This window comes from Teleopsis dalmanni, chromosome 1 (genome assembly GCF_002237135.1).
Source record: "Teleopsis dalmanni isolate 2A chromosome 1, ASM223713v2, whole genome shotgun sequence".
Lineage (NCBI taxonomy): Eukaryota > Metazoa > Arthropoda > Insecta > Diptera > Diopsidae > Teleopsis > Teleopsis dalmanni.
The window spans coordinates 95,254,419-95,262,018 of NC_051846.1; the positions used below are offsets into that span (position 1 = coordinate 95,254,419).

At 27.6% G+C, this 7,600-nt stretch overlaps 1 long non-coding RNA gene across 2 annotated transcripts; it reads left to right on the plus strand.

Moving 5' to 3' along the window:
• The first annotated feature begins 3,817 nt into the window (after positions 1 to 3,817).
• Positions 3,818 to 4,865, plus strand: LOC119673192. 2 transcript variants are annotated; one of them, XR_005252023.1, is made up of 3 exons: positions 3,818 to 3,853; positions 4,393 to 4,526; positions 4,594 to 4,865. It is a non-coding gene; the product is annotated as an uncharacterized LOC119673192 (long non-coding RNA). The 2 variants fall into 2 exon arrangements; XR_005252022.1 differs by lacking the exon at positions 3,818 to 3,853 and having other exon boundaries at positions 4,214 to 4,526.
• Positions 4,866 to 7,600: the final 2,735 nt, after the last annotated feature.

The window sequence follows — 7,600 nt, forward strand, 5'->3', positions numbered from 1 at the left end:
TTTTGTTTGGTATGTATATTATATTATATTATATTATATTATATTATATTATATTATATTATATTATATTATATTATATTATATTATATATATTATTTATATATATTATATTATATATATATTATTTATTATATATTATATTATATATATTATATTATAATATATATATTTTATATTATTATATATTATATATTATATTATATATATTATATATTATATATTATATTATATATATTATATATTATATATTATATATATTATTTATAATATATATATTATATATATTATTTTATTATATTATATTATATTATATTATATTATATTATATTATATTATATTATATTATATTATATTATATTATATTATATTATATTATATTATATTATCTAATATAACAATTACGAATCTCTTGTTACAGAATGAATAATCAGGTTATTAGGTACTTCCTATTTATATACCATATTTCTTAAATATGAAATGTTATGCGCATGACCTACCTAAATGTGACAAATAAGTATGAAATAAGTAAGAAATAAATAAGTATGTCATAAAATTTCAAATTTAATTTCATTGATTTGGATTTCGGATATCGGTCATTTTACTTGTATTCGTATTTTAACTCATGCAGTTACAATGTTTATTTGTAGCCTAAGTCGTTAGGAAGCAGCAAGCAGGTGTGTTCATTGATTTACAAAGTATCTAAATACCTTCGGACTAAGAGACCTTAGAATAGACCCGATCAAAAAATACATAAGGGACAGAGCCCTGAAGTTATATGCGAAAATTGACAGGCTATCCTACTTACCACTATCTAATCTTAGAGCAATCAGTCTCCGCACGGGGAGGTACGCAGATCTTAGATCAATCACTGAATGATTATGAAGTTTATGAGTGATATACAATTTAGTCAATGAGATGGGTGGGACCCTGTAGTACCCCCAGCTACCAAAGAGTAAAAGTGCCCAGTTGCGCTGACTCGATAAAAAGGATCAACATACATACTAATATACGTTTAAAAGTTATAAGAAATTGTAAAAGTTTGCAATAAAGACATATTTGTTGTTTAAAATACTTCATAAAAATTTGAATATTATTTTTATTAAAAAAGGAATAGCCAATATGTGACTGTTTGATGACAATATATAGGAAATAGAATTGTGAATATAGTACATAGAAACTATTTAATATAACAACTGGAAATTCAAGCATTAAAAATGTATTCAATATTTAAAACTGAAACCCATTGTTTTTAATTCCCTTAAGTCAATAGTTCTAAGCGATATATTGCTGAGGGACAAAACCACCCTATACGTCACATAAGTAATATTGTTAAATCTTTATTAAATCATTATTATTTCTAAAGGAATCTTTTATATATTTATAAAAACAATAAATATATTATTTGGTAGTCCTATGAAATTTTATAAAATAGCGTATCCTGTGCGGATAAAACAAATAAAGAGATAATATGGTGATACTACCAGCTACCTTTGAAAATCAAAACACATTTGTGTTATTAAGTTTGCATCATAGTCAAAAAAAATCATTTAATTTTGTATGTTTGTCATTTTTCATTTAAATATGGAGAAATCATTTGGTCTAATTTTGACACAATGTTTCAAACCTGGTTTTATGTAATTCTGTAACTATATGGTTCGCTCCATATATTGATACGTCAAATATTGGTACGTCATATGTGGTACAATATGTAAATATGTTGATACGTTACCTTATCTAGTTTTCATGCCATCGTCCAAAATTTTTCACTCAAAGTTACTAACCATAGTTTTCATTCAATCTAATTCTTCTAATTCGTGTGTTCTTACACTAGCAACACTCTGTTTAATATTATTATGTACAGCATCACAGTTATATAATGTAAAACATAATGCAACCACTAATGCGACAAAGCATTGCATAATGAACTAATACAAACAGCTTTCAACACACATATCTTTGAATTTGATGATGCGGATACGTATTGTTCGATTAAAAAGCCCTTCGCTAAAATATCAGAAACTCTCCATATTTTGAGTATTAATGCAACATTAAAACTTTTTGATACTTCTGTTATTTCACACCGCATTGAGATACAATTCCTTTCTTTAATTCAGAAAATCCATGATGCATAACCATCTTCTTCGGATCGTAATATTATACCGCCAGCTCATATCAAGAATGTGATTAGCTCAATTATTTGGTTATTTTAGCGAGCACAGAAAACAAGAAATCTTGATAAAATACGCAACTTATTTCACCATTTACTAACGAAAACTGAGAGAAGATGTTTGGTGTATGAGGAAATGGTGTATGAGGACTTAATATTATTCGAATTGCAATCCAATTTTTCATCAGGCTTATGAATTTGTACTAAATGAAGTAGATTATTGTAAACACAAAAAAATATCTATAACAGACCTTATTTCAAAGAATTATTAATAAGGATCATACTGAAGTCGGTCCCCTTTCCCCTAATTTGGAAGTGGAAAACCCTATTTTAAAAGCTGAATAAAAGCTAGGAGATATTATTGGAAGCTTCCTAAGAACGAAAAAATTTTAGTAACAATCTCTAATGTTTGAATTCAATACCGGCAAGCAGTTCGCAAGGCTCCTTACTTACGCTTACATTTGCATGACTGTATGATTTACATGTTTATTAACCTAGAGAAAAGAAAAAGGATCTTTATCACGTGACGAACACTAACCAAGATAAAATGTCAATAACGACCATTTTGAAATGCCGTACTTTACTTTTGATAAAATATTCTCCTGAAAACGACATGTACGCAACAAATAAGCTTAGATTATACTACGAATACCTTAATTGCTGGCATCCGAACACTACCCTTTTTTTGTTAAAGACTCGCAAAATAATAAATCATAAACTAATTATGCTGTTAATAGACACAGATACTAAGTTTTCTGACACAATTAAGTGAAGGTGAGATTTTATGTTATTTATATAAAGTGCTTTTTATTATAATATACAACAATATATCTCCTATATTTGTGACTACTTAACTTAAAAATACAAAAACTCGATTTTAATTTAAATTTGAAAAAATTTAAAACATAATCGAACAGAAAATGAAAAACTTTGTCACTCCGTAATTTTGATAATCGATGGTCGAATTAACACTTAATATGAAAAATGTATTTCCACAGTTTAAATAACTGATGTCTAAATAACTACTTATAATAGATATATGTATATATCCACCTAATATAAGCATACGAAATTAGTTTTAAAGCAATATTTACTCAGTATTAATGCAATTATACGTAACAACCACCACTTGCATTAAAAACGATTTTCTTTCCAGGTTCAAAAGTAAAGAATTTCGTTTATTTATAAAAACGTGGACACGTCATAAAATCAATAATCATGTTTTGCACTGAATCGAGTCGAGTTTCGTCTATTATACAATACCATGAAAATAAAAAACCGTACCTATTTACTGAAGTGTAAATGAGCTAGTTGAGCAGTGTTCTTAAACAGTCAAAGTTTTGACGGATAAAGCAAGGCATAATAATTTAATGAATATTATTTATATTCAAGATGATATCGAAATTATATTTTATAAAATAATGTCAACATTTACAAGATTTCGGTTGTGTTTTTTTTCGTATATACTAATTTTACATTAAAGAATGTCTAAAATTAAAGCAACGTATATTTGCATAGAAACAAAATAAAATTGATATTAGAAAAAGTTTAATATATTTCAAATTGCCAACTATATTTTTACAAAAGTACAGATTTTACCAACTGGAAATTAATTTGTATTAAACTTAAATTTTACTATGATGGGGTGCGCTATAACAAAACAAAAGAAACATGAGAATCATCTAAGTAAGTTTTTGTAATATTTAAGTTCCAATTATTATTTTGTCATTTTGAATATTCACTATGACTTCTATTTTTTTATATTTTTCTGTAAAAACGAACTCATTGTACAAAGATTTGAATGCGTTATTTTTTAATTGGATTTTGTGAGTTACTCGCTTTGACATAAAACTGTTTTTATTAACAAATTAAAAACTGATATTTCAAATTAAAAACTGATTTTTTGTTTTTAATTAAAAGAAAATTTTGTTTAAAAATGGTTTGTTTAAATAAATGTGCAGCTAATGTTGACCTATTTTACTAAAAAACTTAAACGCTGTATTATTATAGATAATATGTTTATTAAACCAGGATGATAGAGAAAAATATTAAATAATACTTCTCTAATTAAATATTTAACTTGTTGAATCAAATTCCAAAAAAAAGGAAGAATGAAGAGGAATTGTTGACAATGACCACTAGTCAGCAAATTCCTCCCCCAAAAATCAATAGAAAAAAGTTGTATGTATATTAATAAAGTTAAATATAGTGCCTTATCCGTGCAGAAAACATGAAATTGCAGGAAAGTGATGCAATCTTAATAAACCACCCACTCTGCTTAACATTGTTTATCACGACAATATTTGGTTAACATAGGAAATCGCAGATTAAGTGCATAATTACGAATGTGGAAAACATTGTAAGAACAAACGAGATTTGCAAAAACCTAAATAAATTATTTATAAAGGTATTTTTCTGCATTTCAGAAGGCCACAAAAAGTACATGAAGATCTTGGTTGCAGAAACTTAAACTAGTCATCTTCGCGAAATCCTGCAATGCAAATGACCGAAGCGATGTCATACCACAGGTCACCGATTTTACCACAAAAAAACAAACATCGGAAAAATTAAAACCGATATAGTATATAATAGTATATAAAAGGAACAACAAACTTGCGAGTATCAACAAAAAGTTGCGGTCAAATACTGTCTGACAGACTGTGATAATATATAATATATATGGAACCGTTTCTATTTTAAAAGCAAAAGAAAAGGATATTTGTGTAGGCTTAAATATTGTTGTGTTGAAAATTTATTTTTTCCCGCACATAATGCAAAAATATTTTATAAGTCACCTAATAATAATTAGAAGGATTTTCTTATTTCATAAACCAACTCTTTGCTGATTTTAGAAGTAAAAGTTTAATTATCACTGCAACCAAAACAAAAATTTATTAGAAATCGCTTAGTTTTCGTCAATGAAGTAAAAGACCGTTGAGGGATGTTTAGTATAATTTTTGTGCTTGCCCTTTTCTAGGACATAGTTTTTAATATTTTTTTTATTTATTTTATTGTTTTATGAAAAATGTATTGTAACGTGAAGGACCTCTGTTTTCCTATTGTTCTGAATGCAGCTACTAATAAATGAAATAAATAAATTAATATTTGTAATTGATTTTTAATTTTTTAAAAATGTTTTAAAACAAAGAATTTGTAATTATATAATATTACTAAAATAAACAAAATTAGTTTTAAGAACAGTTAAATATTATGTAAATCACAATAAACAACCTAACAGTGTTTTATTTAGTTGCATAAAGATTTCGTTCAACATTTTTGGAACACTCGTGTGAAAGCAAATTGAAAAACAAAAACCTCGTCCACGAACCAAGCAGTCAGTTGCAGAGGCGAGTAATTAATTAGCGCTCAATGTGGAAAAAAAGTGAAAAAAGGAAAACGCAATATCAAGTAACGTTAAATAAATAATACCAAAATATAAATTCGAGAAAATCCATTCAAAAGTTTGCGCAGTTATTTGCATAAACTCATATCTATAAAATACGGTGAATATGTTAATAAATAAATATTTGAAGTAGAAGAACAAGTTACGCTTCAAGTTCAAAAATAACTAATGAAGTGAAAAAAACAATGAAAACAAACCATCCAATTAAAAATATAAGTAATAAAAAAATATAAGCAAAAGATGCACCGACGCATAGTGTACCAAAATTAAAATTAGACAGATTTTGAAATGAAATTTTACCTAAATATGGTTTTTGAAATTGGCGTTCTTTTTAATATATTTTGAACTCATCCAAATTTGGGCCCAAACATGGTCAGTTCTTACATTTTTTTAAATATCTTGTGTAAAAACACATTTTTTGTATTAAAACAATTTACAATGATTCATGATGTCTGCGCGCTGCAAGTCAAACGAAGAGTGAACCAATGAATGAACGTAGTAGAAGTAGTAGTAGTCTACATCACTGAGTAGCACGCCTTAAATGTAATTTTCAAACGTGATCTTCAAGCTACGTGATATTCTATTTGCAGTTGAAAGAGTCGTGCGCCACAACCTCAAGAAAAGTATCTTCCATACACTTTTCGTAGGCCCGTGCAGGTATGGATTTTAGTTCCTTTAACGACTTCTCTTTTACCGATCTAATCGACTCAAAACGCTTACCACGAAGGTGCAATTTGATTTTCGGGAACAGGAAAAAGTCGCACGGCGCCAGATCTGGCGAATATGGTGTCTGAGCGATGACAGTGGTGCCATGTTTGGTCAAAAAATCGCATACAAGAATTTTCCATAGTAAAAATCGCTAAATGCACTTGAGGTAGTCTCACTTCAACAACTGCTGTAAACAAACTAATTGACATATGGCGCTCAAATTTGTACCATATGTAAAATCCGGATACTTTTTGAGCAGATGTATATATATATAAATACTTGTACATATAGCTAACTAATTCTAATTCAATTCCCCAATAGGCAAAGAAGTTCAACCGATTTGTATGAAATTTGAAATATATACAAATTAAATATTTTTATAGTTATAAATGTCGTTATATTATTAGTTGTTAGTTGGTATCAAGCAAATAAAGTCCATTTCAAAAACTTTCTTTAAGGACAATTTAATTTCAATATACCTACTGGTTCAGAAAATCCCGAACTTTCATCACCTAATTTTTATTTTGGTACACTGTGCGATGAAGGCATTCTCTTACCACCGTACAGTATCTTACCTTACTTACTATATGACTACAAACAGTCCTTAAGGATAAATTAAACGTATACTACAATTATACTGTTTGAACAGCGTTAAAGATTGCTGAACAAAGCTGTTTATATATATTAATGCTAGAAAATATTAAATTAATTTAAAATTGGTAAATTTTATAAAAAAACGTAGTGAATACCATTATAAAATGATCTATAATATGGCTACAGAATGCATTAAGTGATTTTCCACAACGGAATTTACAGAAATATATTCTAATACGAAACAAAATACTTAATTTCGATTTAAAACACTCTTTGTTTTATTGTAATCATCAAAAATGACAATATAAAAAACAATATCACAATAACACAAAACAAGTATTGCAAATAATTTAATAAAACAATTCAATTTGAACAAATAGTGAACAGCATGCAAAATAGTGCCTTTTCGGAAAGTCTTTAGTCCGCTTTCATAAGGTGGATTACAGCATGGAAAGTAATAAAACTGTAAATTGGTACCAATAAATTAATTGGTTAAAAAATCACTTTTTCGGTCATTAGTGGAAATGGAAAAATGTATAGATTTCCGTTTGATTTGAAAAATGCGTCCACAGCAGATTTCAGAGGACCATTTTGAGGAAATTGAGCCATGTCAACAAGAGAGCTTCACAGGAGAAACCTTAGTTTTTAAGAAAAGTGTTGAGTACTTAGGTCTTACTCTAACTGGACGCGGTGTTCGGACAAGTACAAGTAAAATAAGGGTAATCCGA